Genomic DNA, 20,547 nt, shown 5'->3' with positions numbered 1-20,547 from the left:
CTCAGGCATCCAATGGCACAGGTATTTCTAATCTAGGTCCTCTTCAGGCTGCCTAGGTAGGGCTCTACAGATTCAGATAGAAGTGGCCAGATTTAGCATGGTTAGGAATATGTAGCTTGTCTCTGATCAATTCCCTGACCTTGGTAATTCCCAGTGGGCCCTCAATGCAGTTTGACCAGAATTAGATGTCCCTTCAGCCTCATGTCACCCTACCTTAACCACATTTACACTGATGCTAATGCATCCCAAGTGTTCAGCTGTTTTTCTCCAATCGTGAGCCAGTGTTCCACCAACCAACCAACCAACAAAAACACCTGCTTTCATCTGTAGCAACCTGCCTTTTAGGTGTCAAAAAGAATAACCCTTAACCAGATTGACAGTTTCCAGAAAAGAGGCCAACTTCTAACTTTAGGGTGTGGAACTGGGTCTGGTAAATGAGTAGTGCTCTAGTGTTTGTGATCAGCCTAGGAACATCTGAAACTGGCACTGAGGGACTGCTGTGGGTTTTTGGGCTGCCACCACTCTCAGCAATAGTGAGAAGACCCACTCGCCACTGGCATAGACATAAGCACATATGTCTTTGCATGTGTTTTCTTGGGCTATATTTATTTTATGAGTATGTATTTAGTTTAATATATTTATATATATGTTTAACATTTGTGTATACATAGTGTCTATAAGTTAATATACTTATGTGTATGTTGTTTTATGTACTTATTTATATTTTATGTTATCTATAGTTATCTATAAATCTGTTTATATATCTGTGTTTATTCCCTTAAAGGCATAAATAATGATAAAGATAAAAATTATATATTTTATTATCTATATTTATTTGTTTATAAATACATATTTGTTTTTGTACAGACATACAGGTCCATGTCTATGTCTGTGATATATGTGTAAATAATTATATATTAGTATGTCTTATGTATCTTATATGTTTTCTCCCAAATAGAATGGTGAAACATTTATATACTTAAGTATTAATTTATATACTTATATTTGTTTATTTATATACTTAGGTATTTGTTATTTATGAATCTATATGTTATGTTATTCATATTTATTAATCTATAAATATACATTTGTACCTATTTTGTGTGTATACATTTATTTAAAAAAGTATTTTTGCTAAAGCACTGGTGTACTTCCACATTGTAAACAACCTCAGTTTGGCAGAGAGATGTATATATGAATTTGCCTAAATTACTTTATTTTGTATATATATTGTAAAAATATACATAAAATATAAAATAGCATATTACATATGTAACATTTATTATAACATTTTGTATATAAGACATTTGTACATTAATGTGCATAGTTATATATTTACATAAATACATATATTTGCATGTACATATATATCTAAAACACCTTTTTCTTCTGAAGAGGCCGCACAGGTCTTTGCCTACCCTTCATGACCTAAAAGACATCCCCAAAACTCACAGAGCTGATAGCCAAATTCCTAAGGCTGACATATGTCCATGGGCTATGTGAAAATGTCATCTGTGTGTGCCCATTTATCATCATCCCATCAGCTGTGCAAGAACAACCTGTTGCTTCTACATGGGGTCCGTATGTTGGCTATATTTACCTGCCATCTATCTACAAAGGCAGGCACAAAACTGCCCCTGACCTAGTTCACTTTTGTCTTCCAGGGTTTTTGTTGTCTGAAAAGGTTTTAGTAACAGTTCCTTGTCTTAAATGGTCCTCAGAATAGTTGAAAAGGCCTAAAACACCAGGTTCACAAGATGTATCCAATCAAGGTAATTTGCAGGACCTTTCAATAGGTCTCTCTATTCAGTTGGAAGTGATCATAACCAGTTTGCTCAGAAATGTTAGCCTTGGGCATCGCAGGCTGTTTCCATGGCAACTGCAACTCCCAAAGATCATTACTTTACTCCCACTGGCAGGGCTGTCCCCCTAGACCCATACCATTTTACCTCAGGCATATTCCCATGGTCACCAGTATAACCAGAGGACTTAAAACTATCTTATCTTCATTTTCAGACCATCTCCTCTCAACCCCCAATCCCTGCCATGAGAACACAACTGTATGGAGTATTCAAAGAGGGTTCTTACACTGATGAAGGCTTTTGAGTTTAGAGGCCATATCTCCACTGGAACCTGTTGATCTGATAATAAAGAAGTTCCTTGGGGCTTGAATTCAGATCAGAGTTACCTGGAACTGGCAGCAAAGGACTCACTGGGCCCCATGCAGTGGTGCATGCCTGTAATTCCAGGTACTTGGGAGGCTGGTGACAAATTGAAGGCTAGTCTGGGCAACTTAGTGAGACCCTATTTCCAAATATAAATTTAAAAAGGAACTGGGGATGTAGCTTGGTGGTATAGTGCTTGTCTAGCATGCATGAGATCCTGGGTTCAATCCCCAGTACTATAAAAGAAAACAAGAATTCACTGGTATTTTCAGTTTCTACCCACCAGTAGATGGTATGTATGGAAGTGTGTATTTTCTTGGGTTAAATTCATATTATCCTAATATATTTGCATATGTATATAATTTATATATTATGTTTATGAATTTATACATTTTATGTTACATGTATTTATTTATTTATGCATTTATTAATATAATATACATTTATTAATAATTTTATGTATATACTTTTTAATAAATATTGTTTTTGGCTTTACTTCTAGGTAATATGATGAAGCACCCAGACTGGCAGGTAGGCATAGATATATTGGGATAATTCTTGCATTTTATAGATATACATGTTATAGATGTATATATGTATTCATATATTACATAAATATATGCACACATATATTGTACATAAATAAATATTTATCAAACACAGGATTTTCTTCTGAGGGGATAATACAGGTCACTGCTTATCACTGATTTCCTAAGAGATCTTCAAAACTCACAGGGCCATAGGTACCAAAGCTGGACTATGACTGAGGAAAAATCACTTTTCTTTGATTAAGATATTATCTTCCAGAATCAGCTTTTGAAAGAAGGAGAAATAAGACAAACATTGGTTCAATACCAATAAGTAACTGTAATGGTTAATTTGAATTGTCAGCTTGATTGGATTAAGAAATGCTGATGATTAAAACGTTTCTGGGTGTGTCAATGAGGGCATGTCTAGGAATGATTGGAATGTGGGATAGTGAACTGGTGATCCTCCCTAAGCATGGGCAGCACTGCCCAATAGGATGGAATAAAAGGGGAAAAAACAAGGAAGCAGATGCAGATGAAAGCTCAACTCTTCTTAAACTGGTTCTTGATTGCTGCTTTGATTATCTGAGGATATTGAACTCTCATTTCTTCACTCTTCCAAAGTGGATTCTGCCAGTGATTCTCCAGGTAGTGTCCAGAAGCCTTGGTCTCAGACTAGGGTAGCACTGTTGATCTTTCTTGTTCTGGGGCTTCTGTGTCTTGGACTGTTCACCTGCTGGTTCTTCCAGCTCTCCAGCTGCAGACGGTCATTTTGGACTATCCAGCTTCTAGATAGTCAAGCCAGTCTAATAAATCCCCTTTTTATAATCATCTTACTGTTAATTCTGTTCCTCTAAAGAACCCTGACTAATACAGTAAACTTTTTTTGGATTTTCAGAACTTGGAACATCTTCAGGTAACATCACAGTGTGGGTCAAGGATTTGTTAATCTTGTTCTTTAATTAAAAGATAATGTGAAAAAGATGGTTAAATACACCAATAATTTACCTGTCTACATTTATCATCTGTTCCCACCAGCTCTTCAAGGCAAGAGCAGCCTTGTACTCCCAGGTGTGATCAATCGAGGTTCTATTCTGTCCACCATTTGAAAGCCAATATGAGGGAGACAAGAGCTGGTGGGAAGTGGATTTGGTTAATGATGAGTTAACTGATTGGGAAAATGAGTAGGCTATCATCCTAATGACCTTTGCCAGGAATTTGGATGTGCAAAAACAATATTTATAAAGGTGGAAAGGAGGGGAGTAGGGTAATGAACAGAAAAGCTGGTGCTGGGATGTGTATCCAGATGTGATAACCATTTGTGTCACTCAAGGGATGTTTTCCTTTCTTGTTAGCCAGAACATCCTTGCAATAATCTACCTTTGACTCCTGGGGCCTCTTTAGACCATCATATTATTTTCCTTCAAGTTAAACATTATTCAATTTTTAATTAAAAGAATAATATTAGTAAGTTCTTAGCCTACACTTTAATGTTATCTGAAGACTACCAATTGTTTCAGGTTCTTAAAAACCAAAGAGAGGTTACTGCATAGGAGGTCTCAGACCAATGTTTGTCTCATTCCTCCCTCCTGCAAAAGCTGATTCCAGAAGTTAATATCATAATCAAAGAAAGACTTTTTTTTCTTTAGAGTTTATAATGCTGGGCAAGGGGGAAAAACAAAGAATAACTACAAGGGGCAATTTTGCCTTGTAAAGTTAATCTTAAATAGGGAGGCATAAAACAAAATGCTGTAGCCATTATTGCTGCTACATATGTGGGAATATTAGTTTGGCTACATTCATCATCTGTCTACTTAGGTTGGAAGATTAAAAATTCTGTCCCTGACATGATTTTCCTGGATAATCAGTTGTTTTTTGACCAAGGGGTTGTGGTGCCAGACCCCAGTCTTAAGTGGTTACTAAAATTGTAAAGTCCTAAAGCATGTGGTTCCCCAGGCATTTTCATTCGAGGTAATTTGCTGCAAGGCTCTATGTTTCCAGGTAGGGGCTCTCAAAATTGATTTGCTTTTTCAAATGGTTATTAAGATGGAAGTGACCATGTATATTATCTTCATTCTCAAGAGTCTTGCAAATTATACCTGTTATCTTGAAAATATTGATTTACTCAGGGATATAGAGTCCTGAAGATCTGGAGACATTTCCATGGCATTTCTAAACTCCCAAGGATCCTCACTGTATTTCTAGCTGACAGGGTTGTTCTTCCAGGATAGTATCATCTGATCTAATACATATTCCTTCTGTTACCACAGTAATCTGAGGTCTCAGAGCTAACTCTTCTTTCCCTCTAGACAGAGCCCTTTCTTTACCCACCTCTTGGGGATCCAACTATAGGTACCATAGTTTCCTGTTCAAAAGCATTCTAATACTAATGGATAGTTTTCGGAAGAGGTGAGCACCTCACTGGAGAGTGATGGCATTTGGCCTGCATGTGGTAAAAAAATACTTCTCTGGTGATTATATTGAGAGGAGGGCCATCTGGAAGTGGCAGCAAGGGGATTTGCATAATCCTTTCAACTCAAATTGCTCCTAGTAGATGTTGGGAATGCCCAATTATTCCTGGTACAAATGGACACATGTGTCAGATCTTGTGTGATTTTTTTGGATTGTTTATATTACACATATATTAACATATTTATATCACTGATTTATATATTTATGAATTGATATATTTTGTTATATACTTTTCTTTAGAAAGTACATTTGTATTAATCTGTGTATACATTTGTGGGAATAAAGTGTTTATGGCTTTAATTCCATGTAAGTATGGTGAAACAACCCAGACTAGAAGATAGAGGCACATATACATTTGCATAAATTCCTGTATTATATATGTATATCCACATATACATGCATATGTGGATATATATGTAATGTATAAATATATTTTGAGAGCATATATGTAAGTATTTATCCAACAAGTTTTTTTTTTCTTCTAAGGGGATGATACAGGTCTCTGCCTACTTCTAATGACCTATGGAACATCTCCAAAGCACATGGGGGTATTGATCCTAGGTCATAAGGTTGGTCTGTGCTCTAAAGATATGACTATCCACATTGGTTTATGCATTTATCATCCTCCCACACTAACTCTGCATGATCAGCCTCACCTCCACAGGTGGTAGCCCTTGTTTTGCTACCTTAATCATCCATATACTTAAGTAGTATGTTAGTTTTTCATTGGTATGACAAAAATACCAACAAGAACAATTTATTGGAGGAAAAGTTTATTCTAGACTTGTGGTTTTATAGTTTCAGTCCATGGTCATCTGATTGCATTACTTTGGGCCTGAGAGAGAACATCATGGTGGAAAGGCATGGTAGAGGAAAAATGTTCAGCTCATTTCAGTCAGAAAGCAGAGAATGCACAAAAATCTAAACCCAAAGTTATGCTCCCAATGCCTACTTCCTTCAATCACATTCTACCTGTTTAGTTACCACCTAGTACAGTAGTCCTTTCAAATTATTAATCCAGCAAATGGATTAGTCCACTCATTAGATTACAACTCCCAATCTAATCATTTCACCTCTGAACATTCCTGCATTATTTCACACATGGACTTTCAGGGCTAGGATAAGATTAATGCAAGAACAAATGCCTCAGCATAGGAACGTGCCAATGAATATGATGATGATGACAGAGACTAACAATGTCTTCCACCAGGAGGTACTAGAGAACCAGGAACTAAGAATGTGTCCCCATGATAAGTCTGGTGAGGACATGGCCTCTATCTGAGAGTGCAAATCTTTAAGGATGTCAGTCACATTGCTAGAGTTGTCAGGGATGTAAACATAGCATTCAGTTCTAATAATGGCACAAGTACCACCTTGGGCTGCAGTGAGGACACCTAAAACCATTCAGTTTTGTAAGACAGCTTTCCTCATGAGTGTTACTTCTATGTTAAGTATAGAAATACTTTCCTCGACATCATGGAGGGAAGTTTGAGTATAATTGTTTAGGATTTCCATGTGCTGCATTACATCTACTAAACCAATTTGTGGAATAAAAAACATTGAAGCTAGATGATCATACCAACAAAAAACAGATCATCCCATCCCTGTTTGAGATTGGGGAGATTTTCTGGCTGTTCTATACTTGGGGTCCATCTCCTGTGCATCCAGGGGTACCCATAGTACATCTTCCCATCCAGTCTGGGGGAAGATAGGACCATAAGTTAGTTCCACATATCCACTGAGTCCCATTGGGTGCTGGCCAGCTAATTTCAGGTCTAGGAACCAATTAGTCCCAAACCAAACACTGACTTGTAAAATTACAAATTGTTGGCATAGTGACTCTGGGTTCCATCCTGAGTTCTCTGTAGCATTAGGCCATTTGTCATAGGTATGGTTATGTTGTTCCCAACAGATTGGGGCTTTTTTTTTTTTTTTAGATACCAATGGTGTAAACCATAAATATCCATCCCAAACCTGATAATAACCAACCTTGTATCTGTGACATGTTGGTAATGATGGTGGAGAGTGAGAAGTGGATGGGTGTGGCGGGCGACACCCGGGGTCATGCCACAAAGAGACCAAGCTAAGACCAAGCTAAGATGGCGGCTGGCACAGCGCCAGTGGGCATGTAGTTTGTCTCTCACTGTAAACAGGAAGATGAGCACACTGGCTATCCCTGTCAGACCATGCCTAAGCTACCAATAGTAATATTCCAAGACTTACTTCCCCTTGGCGACAAGTTTCTGATTGGTTAACTGTATATAAGTGAGTGTTCTTCCTGTAATAAAAGTCTTTCTGTCTAAGCAAGTCGAGGGTGGTGCCTGTTTCACTTTGTGTCCCACTGGTCGGTGACATTTGGTGGCCCGTACGGGGATGGGGAATGTATGGGGAAAGGAAAGGGAACGTACGGGGAACTCTGTGTACGGGGACCCGTAACATTTTATATAGCTATCAGCACCACAAGGATAAGGTAAGTAAAAGACAATTTTGCTAGTGTAATTAACTAGAAGGTTTCCCTATTCGAGGAAACAGCAGCCTTAAGGTTTTAACAGAAGGCTCCCCTAGTGAGGGAACTTAACAGAAGGTTGTCCGGAGAAACAGCAAAGGATGTCCTATAGTAAATGAATGTGTTTAAAGTATTAGTTGTGTTAGTATTTCTATTGCTTTTATTTGCTTGATTGCTGTTTGTTATTTTAGTAGCAGTTAGAGAAGCTATTCAGATTTTTAATCATGGGATCAAAAATTTCTCGGCTCCGCATGGAGAGTCCACTTAGGGCATTATTAAAAGAAAATGGAACTCCTTTAAAGACTAAAACTGAATGGGCGTTCCTTAAAACTATAGAAGAACACTGTCCCTGGTTCCTAGATGAGGGACTCCTTAGTGTTCCCCAGTGGGAACACTTAGGAAAGGACCTCCGTAAACAAAATGAAAAAACGCCTCTCTCTCTTGGTACTTTGCCTATAGGGACATTAGTTCATTCCTGTCTGACTTCCAAAAAACCAAAATTTCAAGAACAGCTAAGAGAAGGGGAAGAGATACTAGAATCTGTAAAAGAAGAACAATCAAGTCGAGCTTCTGAAAGAGAAAGTAGATATTCAGACTCAGAACAGGGATGTGACTCTGAAGAACAGGAACTATCTGAGACAGAGCAAGAAAAGAAGTTTTCTCAGTGGCATTTAGCCCCTACCGTGCCGCACCCTCTGGCGTTACATTCCTCAGATACCAAAAGTTTCACATTTACTGCGCCCTCACTTAATAACAGTTCTCCTAATAAAAGATATGAATGGATAGTTCTCCCACAAGGCATGGCCGATAGCCCCACTATGTGTCAAATATATGTAAACAAGGCTATTGAACCCATACGCCTAACAAACCTTCATCTTTTAATCTATCATTATATGGATGATATTTTGTTAGCTCACAAAGATAAAGTTGTCTTAAAAACCTATTATAGCTCCTTAATAAAGACACTAGAAAGATGGGGTTTAAACATTGCCACAGATAAGGTACCAATGACAGACACAAAAAACGTCCTGGGATCTAATATAAATACAACTATGGTTAAACCCACAGAAATTTGTATTCGAGTAGACCAACTTAAGACCTTAAATGATTTTCAAAAACTGTTAGGTGATATTAACTGGATTAGACCTTATCTTCACTTACCCACCTCAAGTTTGGGCCCCCTGTTTGACATCCTTAAAGGTGATTCTGATCCCCTTTCTAAGCAGGTGCTTACCCCTAAGGCTTGAACAGCTCTCAAACTTGTTGAAACAGCTATGGAAAAGGCTCATCTTGATCGTATTGACCTAGCTAAGCCTTTATCATTCATTGTCTTGGCCACAAATAAGTTACCCACAGGAGTGTTTTGGCAAAAAGGTCCTATTCTATGGGTTCACATGAATTATGCCCCTAGCAAGGTCTTATCCTTGTTTACTGAATCTGTGGCAGAATTAATCCTTAGGGTGATAAAAGTATCCCTTTCCACCTTTGGGTCACATCCCTCGACAATAACTACTCCTTATACTACTGATCAGATACAATATCTTATTAATAATTCAAATTCATGGGTTATAGTTTTTACTAGTACTTCTGCTGTGTTTGACAATCATTTGCCATCTGATCCTCTTCTCAAATTTTGGAGTCAACGTCCTATAATTTTCCCCAAAGTCACCCAAAAAGAACCTATTATAGGAGCTACCCTTATATTACTGATGGATCAAAAAATGGTACGGGTGCTATTACTATAAATAATGTTACAGAAACATTGCTGTTTAATACTCTATCTGCACAACAAACAGAACTATTAGTAGCTATAGAAGTATTCAAAACCCACCATGAGCCTTTTAACCTATTCTCTGATAGCAAATATGTTGTTAATGCTATTCAAAATTTAGAATTAACTGGTATGATCTCCCTCACCTCCACCATTACTAAATATTTACAATCTTTACAAAAACTTATTTGGGACAGAAAAATTCCTTTTTTTATTGGCATGTTCGGGCTCATACTGGCCTTCCAGGTCCTCTAAGTTTACACAATGATTTAACAGACATGCCACCAGAGACCCACACATCTTTAATACCCTTGAAAATGCAAAAACTTTTCATTCCAAATTTCACGTAAATGCTTCACTCTATGTACACGCTATAAAATTACTAAGGAAACAGCTCGGGACATAGTCAAGTCTTGAGCTAAATGTGTTACACTTATTCCTAACCCCTCGTTAGGAGTAAATCCTAAAGGGCTTCAACCCAATCATATTCGGCAAATGGATGTAACTCATTATTCAGAATTTGGAAAACTACAATTCATCCATGTGTCTATAGATACCTTTTCAGGATTCATTATGGCCTCTGCTCACTCTGGAGAAAAAAACAAAGGTGTGATAACACATTGTTTACATTCTTTCTCCATCCTAGGGGTCCCCAAACAAATTAAAGCAGATAATGGTCCTGGATATGCGTCCCAGGCCTTTAAACAATTTTGTTTCACCTTTGGTATTCAACATGTCACAGGAATTCCCTGTAATCCTACTGGACAAAGCATTGTTGAGCGTGCCCATTTAACACTTAAGAACATGCTTTATAAACAAAAAGGGGGAATAGGGGCATCATACAGATCCCCAAAAGACAAATTATCTGTTGCCTTGTTCATTTTAAATTTTTTAAATCTTGATTCTGAGGGCCGCTGGATGTCAGTCAAGAACCCCACCTGTGTTTATTGATCAAGGACATTCCTTCACCTTTTCTCCTAATTTTCTTACTTATAAAAATGAGACTCTCCAGGGCTATAACTTTACTAAACAAAACCACACACAATTTATCACTCCAGATCCTTTTGATGTTTGGCTCCTCTGCAATTCATTTGGAGTGTGTGCAGATATTTCAGCCTTATCTATGATTCTAGGAGGAGTTTTAAAGAATTGCACGTATATACAAAATATGTCTGCTATCTTTGAATCTACAGTCCAAGTACAAAATTGTACTAAGGAAAATGCCTTCCCCCCTACACCTGTATGTGTCAGGCCTCCCTTCATGTTCCTTGTATCCAATGCTACTACTAATGGTAGCCACCTTACTTGTCCAGAAAGTTCTTGTTTTCTTACAGAATGTTGGAATGCAACTGATTTCCCCATAGCTGTCATGATGCGCATCCCTACATACCTTCCTTTGCCGGTACAAATCCAGGAAGAGGAATTGACTGTTTTACTAAGACCAAAAAGACATTTTGGCATAACTGCTGCTGTGGTCACTGTGATTGCTTCTGCAACTGCTGCTGCTGCCCTAGCTACTGCGATTCCTACGGCAGAAACTGTTAATAGCTTATCAGAAGCTACTGCTACAGCACTGAACATTCAATCAGAGATCAATCAACAATTACGAGCTGGAATTCTACTTGTCAACCAGAGAGTGGACCTAGTATAAGAACAATTGGATATAATTACTCATATAATGTCCGTGGGGTAAATACATTATCTATCAGCCATGTGTGTAACTTCTGTAGTATATCAGAACCTAAGTTTGGCAGCTAATATGTCCAAAAGTCTGTCTAAACATATTAATGGAAACTGGAACTCTCAATTTGACAACCTCACATATGTCTTGAGATCTCAAATATTTGCCATTAATAGTACCCGAGTGGAGGTTGCCTCAGTACTACAATTAGCCTCCTTCTTCCAGTCTGTTGTTCAGTGGGGAAAGAATTAGTTTGTATTTTTGTCCCTTGGTGGTCTATTGTGTGTTATATCTATCCTGTGTATCTGGTGCTTATACAAGATACATAGGCGTCAACAAAGAGAGACAGCTATCATTCGCCAAGTTCTGGTCGCTATAGATGTGGGAACCTCCCCTCAAGTCTGCTAAATATGCTAGACCGGTAGTCAGTGACGGGTAAGATTCGGGAGGAGCCCATACCAACCTAAGACAGGGATTGAAGGATTTAGACTTCAGTACCCAATGACAGGTAAGGATGTGGCTCTGTCCTGGACAACCTAAGATAGGCACGGTCTCTTTTATAAACAGAAAGGGGGAGATGTGGCAGGCGATGCCCGGGGTCGCACCACAAAGACCAAGCTAAGACCAAGCTAATACCAAGCTAAGATGGCGGCTGGCACAGTGCCAGTGGGCATGTAGTTTGTCTCTCACTGTAAACAGGAAGATGAGCACACTGGCTATCCCTGTCAGACCATGCCTAAGCTACCAATAGTAATATTCCAAGACTTACTTTCCCTTGGCGACAAGTTTCTGATTGGTTTGTTAACTGTATATAAGTGAGTGTTCTTCCTGTAATAAAAGTCTTTCTGTCCAAGCAAGTCGAGTGTGGTGCCTGTTTCACTTTGTGTCCTGATGGTCGGTGACAGAGGGGCCTACATGTGACATAACAGTGGTAGAAGTTTGAACTTTGGTCTACTCTAAAGTGAAAATCTTTTCATGACCTGGTTGTGATAGAATTTCATTTATAGGTCATAAATTAACATTGGCAATTTGTAAAGAGGATTTTTCCTTTTGTTCTAATATTAGGGATTGTAAATTTATCCAGTCATTTCCCTGAAAAGGGGGATACACACCAAGGTAGTCCAGAGGTGCTGGAAAGGGGTAATAGTTCATATATCCAGTAATTATCTTTTGTAACCTAGTGGCCTACTGTTGGACCCAATTTAGAAGAGAGTTAGTTTTAGTGGATCTGTCTACAATAATAAAAATAGAGAGGAAGAAAATATCTCTGTGGAAGAGATATTTTAGGTCTTCTATTGGAGTACAGGAGTATCATTCCTCAGTTCCTTGGGAAGAAGTTTTTTTTGGGAGTCAGCTGAGGATGGCAGACTTTAACTCAAGAGCGGTGGATCCAGTTCTCCTGTCTCAATGCTTTACTGTAGAGGGGTTAGATAAGATTACAGGAAAAGGTCCTTTCCAAATAGGGTCTAGATTTGGAGAATTTGAATGTATGGTCTTGATCATAACTAGATCTTTAGGCTCATATATAGGTGGAGAAGTGATTCGTTCAGATATGGAATAGTTACAGATTTCAGTTTGTAACTTGGTCAACTTCGTGAAATGAGCCTTAAACCTGCAGTTTCCTGATCTTTAAGGATATCGTTCCTTAGGAATGACCTCCCGTGTAACAGCTCAAATAGGCTGAGCCCTAATGTTTTTGGGGTATTCCTGATTCTGAGTAGGTCCAGGGAAGCATTTTAGGCCATGGGTAGTAAGTTTCTTGAGTGAGTTTTCTTAGATTCCTCTCTAGGATGTCATTTGTCTTTTCTACCCTTCCTGAAGATTGAGGTCTCCATGCACAATGGATATGGTATTTTATACCTAGGGCTTTGGATATTCCCTTAGTGACTGCTAACTTGAAAGTTTCTCCATTGTCACTTTGGAGGCTGCAGGGCAGCCCAAATTGAGGAATTATTTCCTGTAATACGACTTTGACTATTTCTCCTACCTGTTCAGTTTGGGAGGGATAGGCCTTAGTCCATCCAGTAAAAGTATCTATCATAACCAATAAATATTGGAACCCATTGCTCTTAGGCATGTGAGTAAATTATTGAGTCTCCAGTCTTCTCCAGGGAATTTCCCTGTCCTTTGTAGTCCTGGGGGCTTTTTGGTAGAGTTAAGTGGGTTATTTCTCTGACATGTCTCACAGGCTTTTACTATTTGTTGGATGGTTTTTGAAATATTTTTTCATTCAAATATCTCTTGAGTTAATTTGAGAGTATTTTCTTCTCCAAGATGAAAGGTTGCTGGTGTGTAAAATCTTCTATTGGGAATTAGCGGGTAAGTAAAATTTGTTATCTTCCATCTGAATCCACCCAGAAGGTAAGAGAATATCTCCTTTAGATAAGGCCTGGTGTATTTTCTCCTGGGTGTATTGAGGTCTTATATCTGGGGGAAGGCCTGTTCATATTAGAGGCACTAAGGTTGTTATTTGTTGTAAAGTTCCCTTAGCAGTCTCTTTGGCTTGTTGATCTGCTAACCTATTGCCTTCTGCTATTTAATTTATTCCTTTTTGATGTCCTGGGCAGTGGATTACTGCTACCTCTTTGGGTAAATGGACAGCTTCTAATAGTTTTAAGATCTGTTTGTAGTTTTTATAGATATTCCCCCAGTTGTTTGAAATCCTCTCGTTCCAAATTGCTGCATGTGCATGCAGGATTAGGTAGATATATTTAGAGTCAGTATAAATATTAACTCTCTGTTGTTCCCCTAATTCGAGTGCTCTTGTTAGGGCTACCAATTCTATGAGTTGTACACTTGTGCCTGGGGGCAAATTTTATGCCTCTAAGGTATCATGTGATCTCCTTGTTCCATAAAGGAACTACCATCTGAACATGGTGAGATCTGGATTAGACAGGGGAAGACTTTGAAGGTCTTCTTGGGCTGAGTAATTTATAGCTAGGACCTATTGGCAGTAATGTTTAGGATTTTCCTCTAATGTTTCTGGGAGGAAAAGTAGCTGGATTTAAATTAGAACAAGTCCTTATCTGAGTTAAGAGTCCTTCTAGAAGTAATGCTTGGTATTTTAGAAGATGACTATCCGAGTGCCATGGTCCTCCTTTTGTATTTAAAATCCCTGAGAGATCATGGGAAGTGTAGACAATAAGGTCTCTTCCCAGAGTGATTTTTGATTGCTTTAGGGACTAGTAGGGCTACAGCTGCAATTACAAACAGTGGGGCCATCCCTGAGACACCATGCCAAGTTTCTTACTGAGATAAACTACTGGTTATTGAGTAGGTCTGTTCTTTTTTGTGACCACTCCTAGGGCTATTTCTCCTCATTCAGACTAACAGGTTAAATTTTTCTTCAGTAGGTAATCTGAGGGCAGGGACTTGGAGTAAGACCCCTTATAATGTCTTTAAGGTCTTAATATGTTCTGGTTCCCATGTCAGGATGGTTGCTCCTTGGTGTAGTTTCTTTAAGGAGGCCATAAAGAGGCTTGGCTAATTACCCATACCCAGGAATCCAGAGCCTACAGTATCCAGTTATCCTTAAGAAGCCTCTGAACTGCCTTACAGTCTGGGACCTATGGGGGTTATTCTTTCCTGTCCTAGTTTGCAGGTTCCTTGAGACAGTTGTAATCCTAAATATTGAACCTGTTGTTGACATAATTGAGCTTTCTTTTTTTGAGACTTTATAACCTTTATTGGCTAAGAAGTTTAGGAGTTCTGTAGTGGCCTTTTGACATTCCTCCTGGGTGGAGGCATATAGAATCATGTCATCTACATATTGGAGAACAACTATAGATGTTTTATCTCTGAATTTTGTTAAGTCCTTAGCTAGGGTTTGTCCAAACAGGTGAGGGTTATCTCGAAATCCTTGGGGCAACAGTGTCCAGGTTAATTGAGATCCATTATTTGTTTCCTGGAAGGCAAACAGATACTGTGATTGATTCTAGATGTATATATAAAAAAAAAAAGAAAAAGAAAAAGAAAAAAAAGGCGCCTTTTAAATCTAACACCAGTAAACCAAGCAGCGGTTGCAGGAATCTCGGATAACAGAGTGTACGGATCAGGAACTATAAGGTGGAGGGGAATAATTGCTTCTTTAATTATTCTGAGGTCCTGGACTAGGCACCACTCCCCATTTGGCTTTTCAAGAGCTCTTTGGACAATGTGTGTTCCCCTGTGGAACTGCCTGATGAAGGCAGGGGCTAGAGTCTCAGGGATGGTTATGTGGCCATCGGAAAATTTCCACCATCTACCTGGGAGATACTTTCCATTTTTAGTCTTAAACCAATTACTTTCATGTTGACAGTATTTGGCTCCCATTCTGTAATAGGGGCAGGCAGAAGGATGGCATTTAAGCCTGGGGCTGGATTTCCTTCTTGTTTCTTGCAGGCAGCTAACCTTAGTTTCTGACTGCTCTTAAGTTGCCCTGAGCAACTGTAGTATTTCCCCTTTGGTGGCCCTGGCAATGCATGACTGAAACTTTTCTGGGCACCCACACTGCATCCAGAAAATTAAGAATTTCTTGTCCATATTTTTTTGCCTTTTCCTCCTGAGTTAATTAGGCCGTTTTCTTTATATAAAGCCCCATGAACATGAAGGGTGGTAAAAGACTGTGTAGATATTTACACAGATCCATGCTGCCAACTGGAGTGTTCTGCTCAGAGCAATAAGTTCTGCTTTTTGTGCATAGAGTCCAGAGTGACCATTGTATACCCAGTTGTCTATGAAACTGTTTTTGCCTGTGAAGTACTCTGCATCAGAATCCTTGAGGAGCTGGTCTGTCAGGTCCAGCCTACTGGAGAACATCTTATGACCTCAATGTGATCAGGTTGCCCAGTCCCAATGGGAAGCAGAGTTGCTGAGTTTAGAGTCTGGATGACTTCAATGTGGACATGTGGATTTTCACATAACATGCCCTGGTATCTGACTATCCTCACATTAGTCAGCCAATATTGTCCTTTGTACGGTGCCAGTACAGAGTGTCAATTCCTGTCCCATAGTCAGTTTGTTAGCCAAGAAACACCAGAAAGGCCATGGCAAGGGTTCATAGACAAGGTGGCCAGCCTTGAACCACAGAGTCCAGCTGTTAAACAGATAGAACAACAGATGGTGCCATGTCCCCAGCATTTGAGTTAGGACTCCTACAGTTATTCCAAACCATGCATGAACATAGAGAGAAAGACTTTGTGAGGTCAGGGAGTCATAGTCCAGGTGCACTGGTGAGTGCTTGCTTAATGTCCTCAAAGGCTTTTGTTTTTGGTCCCCACATCAGAGGATCCTGGTTTCCTTCCTTTGTGAACTCATAGAGGGGTTTGGCTGTAACTGAAAAGTTAAGAATCCATATCTGGCAGAATTTGCAGCACATGGACACTTTTAGATATGGCATCAGATAGAAGGGACCAGAATTGAGCAGACCTGTCTGTTTCCTCTTGGGCTCCAGTTGCCATTTTCTCTGAGTCATAAAAACCAAGGTACTTGACTTTTTCCTGATAGATGTGGGCTTTCCTCCTTTGAGATTTTGTAGTCAGTTTTACATAGGAGAGTGAGAGGCAGTTGTGTCCCCTTTGTGCAGTTTTCTCAGGTTGCTATGGCCAGCAACAGATCATCTACATATTGGAGCAATGTGCATCCATATCGGAGGCTGGCGTCCATGTTGTTTTACAGGAAAGGCTCTTAAATTAGAAGCCTGAATCATCCCAAAGATGATTGGTGAGTTTTTGAAGACCCGTGGCAGCCTGGTTCAGGTTAATAGCCTTCAGTTTGGGGCATTTTCTCTTCCAGTGGTTCTCTTGATGGCAGTGGCACATTGGCTTGGTCTCAGCCTTGTCCCTGGATAAGGCGGTCCTTCCATTTAGATCTTCCTTCAGCCCTACGTCTGGCCTCAATTTGATACTTGTTTTGGCCTTGTCCTGGTGGGACTCCCCTTTGAGTGACCTCTGGGTTTTCAGTGAGTGTGGTTGCAAGGAGATCCATCTCTTTCTTATCTTTTGGTCTGCCTCTCATTGAGCCTCTTGGTCTCAGCTGTGGTGGCCACTTTAATCAGCTCACTGGCATTTTTTTTTTAAGCAAAGTCCTGCAGGTTTTGGAGTTTTCAGCAAATGTCTCTCTGGGCTTCTTTTACCTGCTGGTTGTCTGGTGCCTCAGGATTAGTGGGAGTGAAGAGTCAGAAGGTCTCACACAGTCATTCATAGAACTGGCTAGGGCTTTCATCAGGCTTTTGGAGTACTGATATCTTGTTCATGTTTAGGGCTCTCCTTTCCCCTTCTTTTAGGCTGCCTATGAGGGCCTCTTGATATCTCTTTATCTTTAGGAGGTCCTCCTCTTTGTTGGGGTCCTACCCTAGCTCTGTGTCAGGGAACTGGGCCTGGGTATAGGCTTGGATATTGTCTTATGTTCACAGCATGTTCCTCTAGCCATTTTAAAGCTTCTTGGGTCACCTGTCTGCATTCCTCTGTTAGCCCAGGTAGGCTGGTGGGTCTGGATAATGGACTGCATCAGCTCAATCATGGCCCAGGGTGTCTCCATTTAGGAGGGAGTATGATTTTTCCAGTTCGAGAGATCATTGATGGTTAAAGGCTGGCACACAAAATGCACTGTCCCTCTCAGATGTTTCCTTTCTGGACAACATAGGCAAATCCTGTAGTCTCTCATAGGGGTAGGTATCTGGAGGGCTGTCATCTGGGTTATGGTTCTGGTCTTGGGACAAGTTTCCTGCCTTTGTCTTGCGGGTGGAGTCTTTGGCTCTGGGGAAGCCTCTGGCACTGAGGACATCAAGAAGGAGTAGCTGGTGTTGCCAAGTCACCATCTGCTGCCTCTGGGGATGAGGGGGCTGTGGGGACAGCCTTGGTGATCTTGGCAATATAGGGTAGAGTGGCACATAAGGTAGTGGGTTCTCTCTGGCTGACAAGGAAACACTGGTTTTCTTTCTGTCTTATCTTTGCCAGATTTTTCTGTTTGATTTCCTTTAGTTGGGTCTCAGAGACTACTATAGTCTGAAATAGCATCAACTTGGACTGTCCTTACAGACAGGATCTCAACCAAAGCAAAGTCCTGCAGTTTTTGGAGTTTTCAGCAAATGTCTCTCTGGGCTTCTTTTACCTGCTGGTTGTCTGGTGCCTCAGGGGGCTGTTTCTGTACTATCTCTTCCAGCCATCAACATAAGGGAATGGTGTCCAGGGGTTCTGACAACTATTAAAAGGACCTCACTAATGACATGTTTGTCTAAAGATCCTTCTGATGGCCATCCCACCTCAGATGTTGGCCCATTCTAATTCACAGAGAGTATATAACCTTTGTGGAGTGAATTTCACCCTATGTTTACCATTAACACCTTTCTTAGTTTTCTAACGTACATTTCAAAAGACTTGAGTTTACTTTATGTGCCTCCCATGTTCCATCCTGTGTCAGTATTGCACACTTAGGACAAGATTTGTTTTGTCTGTCTCTGGCTGTTACCCTTTCTGGGACTTAGGGTCCTCTTAGCCTTGTGGGTTGGTATCAACAAACCCTGACCTGGAGCTTCCACCTGGATGTTGGTTGGTGGAATTCTGCCTCAGACTGTATTAGGTACCACAGAACTGTGGGTCGGGACTCCATATTTGTTTCAGCACTTGGGTCAGGTTGGAACCCCTCTATTGTCTGTCTCATTCATACACTTTCACACAGACATGGTTAGAGCAAAATTTCAATACCACCGCAAGTCCACAAATCCCAAAACCAAAAGAGTCAGTTTCCCCTCTGCTTGCTGACCCTGAACAGAGACTGCCTGGGTGACTCCCCTAGGTCCTTTTTGGCTCCAACTCCTTAGGAGGTTACTCAGGGACCCTCAGAGGCTGATCAAGCTGCTTAAGCCTCTATGGGGAAGTCAGGTGGGATACCACTTATGGACCTGAGTCCTACCTGTTCAGTCGGGCAGTATTCAAGTTCCCTATTCCTGTTTTCCGCTCCTCAGGGCTTCCATTGTGCTTTGGGGTGGCTGCTCTGAGGCACTGGGTGAGTCACCTCCCCTATAGGCAAAGAATCTCCTGTGGTGCACCAAGAAGCATTTATCCTCTAAAATCCTGGGGAAGCCAGATCCCAGACTCAAGAGAGGCAGAAAAGTCATCTTCAACTTCACTGTCCCATCTGGACTGCTAATGATGTAGGATAGATGAGGCCAGACACCCAAGGAATTAGCAGGAAACAGGTTTTTTGGCTGCAGCCAGTCCGAACTTGCCTTTCCTTCTCTGGACCAGGGGTCTAGAAATTCTTTGGACTTTATACTCAGTGGGGGGTGGGTAGGGGTCTTAAGGTTTTCATTTTTGCAGAAGTCCACAAAAATATAATTTTTTTCTTTGCATTCTCCGAAAGTGTCTTTTTGTTTCATTTTTTTAAGAGCAGAGATTTTACACATTTTACCACAAAAGCAAGAGTAATATCGGCAAGTCCTCAGTTAAACTTAGCTCTTGCAACAGGAAATAGGAAGTTCTAACCTCACTGAGTTCTTTTGTAGAAATCTTTGCTGATATTCTGTTAACAAGTACAATTATGGTGAGGGTCTTCTGGGTGGGGGTCTCTGGTCTGCTTCAGTGACACTGATAGTTGTAGTGAAAAACTGGGGATGCACATGCAGAGCTGACCAGTCAGGGCAGGCACCTCTGGGTAGGCAGACACTTTCTCTCCTGGTATACTTAATTGTGGTTCTTAAATTTCTCCCTTTTTGCTGCCTGGTTGAGGTATAGAAGTCATGTGAGGATGTGGGGATTCAGAAATGGAAGGTCTGGCTGTGGGTGCACCCAGTGACTTAGAGAAGAATTCAAATGTTTAGTCTGCTTGCCATGAACTACTCTAAAGTTGCTGCTGAGAGATTTTTGAAAGAGTGTAGATAGGTGATGTGGAGTGAGGGTGTGCAGGGGAGAAGGGGCAGACAGCTAGGAAAGTTGTTACTGTGATGCTCAGGCATGCATAAATACTGATATGCACAATCAATGACTTTTTCAAAACTTCCCTTTACTACAAATGCATGTCCTGTAACATGATAAACAGTCATTTGTTTCTGCTGGTCTAGATTTGCCCCTACAGTGGATGATGCATGACTTACTGCTTGTGGAAGTCTTAAGTCTTAGTACACTGCCCAACTGTCAGTACACATCACTATGAGGAATACCTCATTTGCTACCACCATCCAGACAGCTTGTAGTTCAGCCCACTGGATACTTTGTCTGTATCAGTATTAAACTAGATAATGTCTGTCTTTGGTTGCAAAGGCATTGTCATCCATACAAGCTGCTCATCTTAGGTGAAAGCAAACTGATCATGGCTGACAGCAGCAATATCTATGGAAAAGAAAGCATTAGCTAAATTACCTCACAATGCTACATCCCTATGTCATTATTCAACTGGTCCATCAGGTCAGCTATTGAAGCAATGGTGGCACACATTGGGGGAACCACTTC

The sequence above is a fragment of the Sciurus carolinensis genome, chromosome 5 (genome assembly GCF_902686445.1).
Source record: "Sciurus carolinensis chromosome 5, mSciCar1.2, whole genome shotgun sequence".
NCBI lineage: Eukaryota > Metazoa > Chordata > Mammalia > Rodentia > Sciuridae > Sciurus > Sciurus carolinensis.
This window is presented reverse-complemented; position numbering follows the sequence as displayed.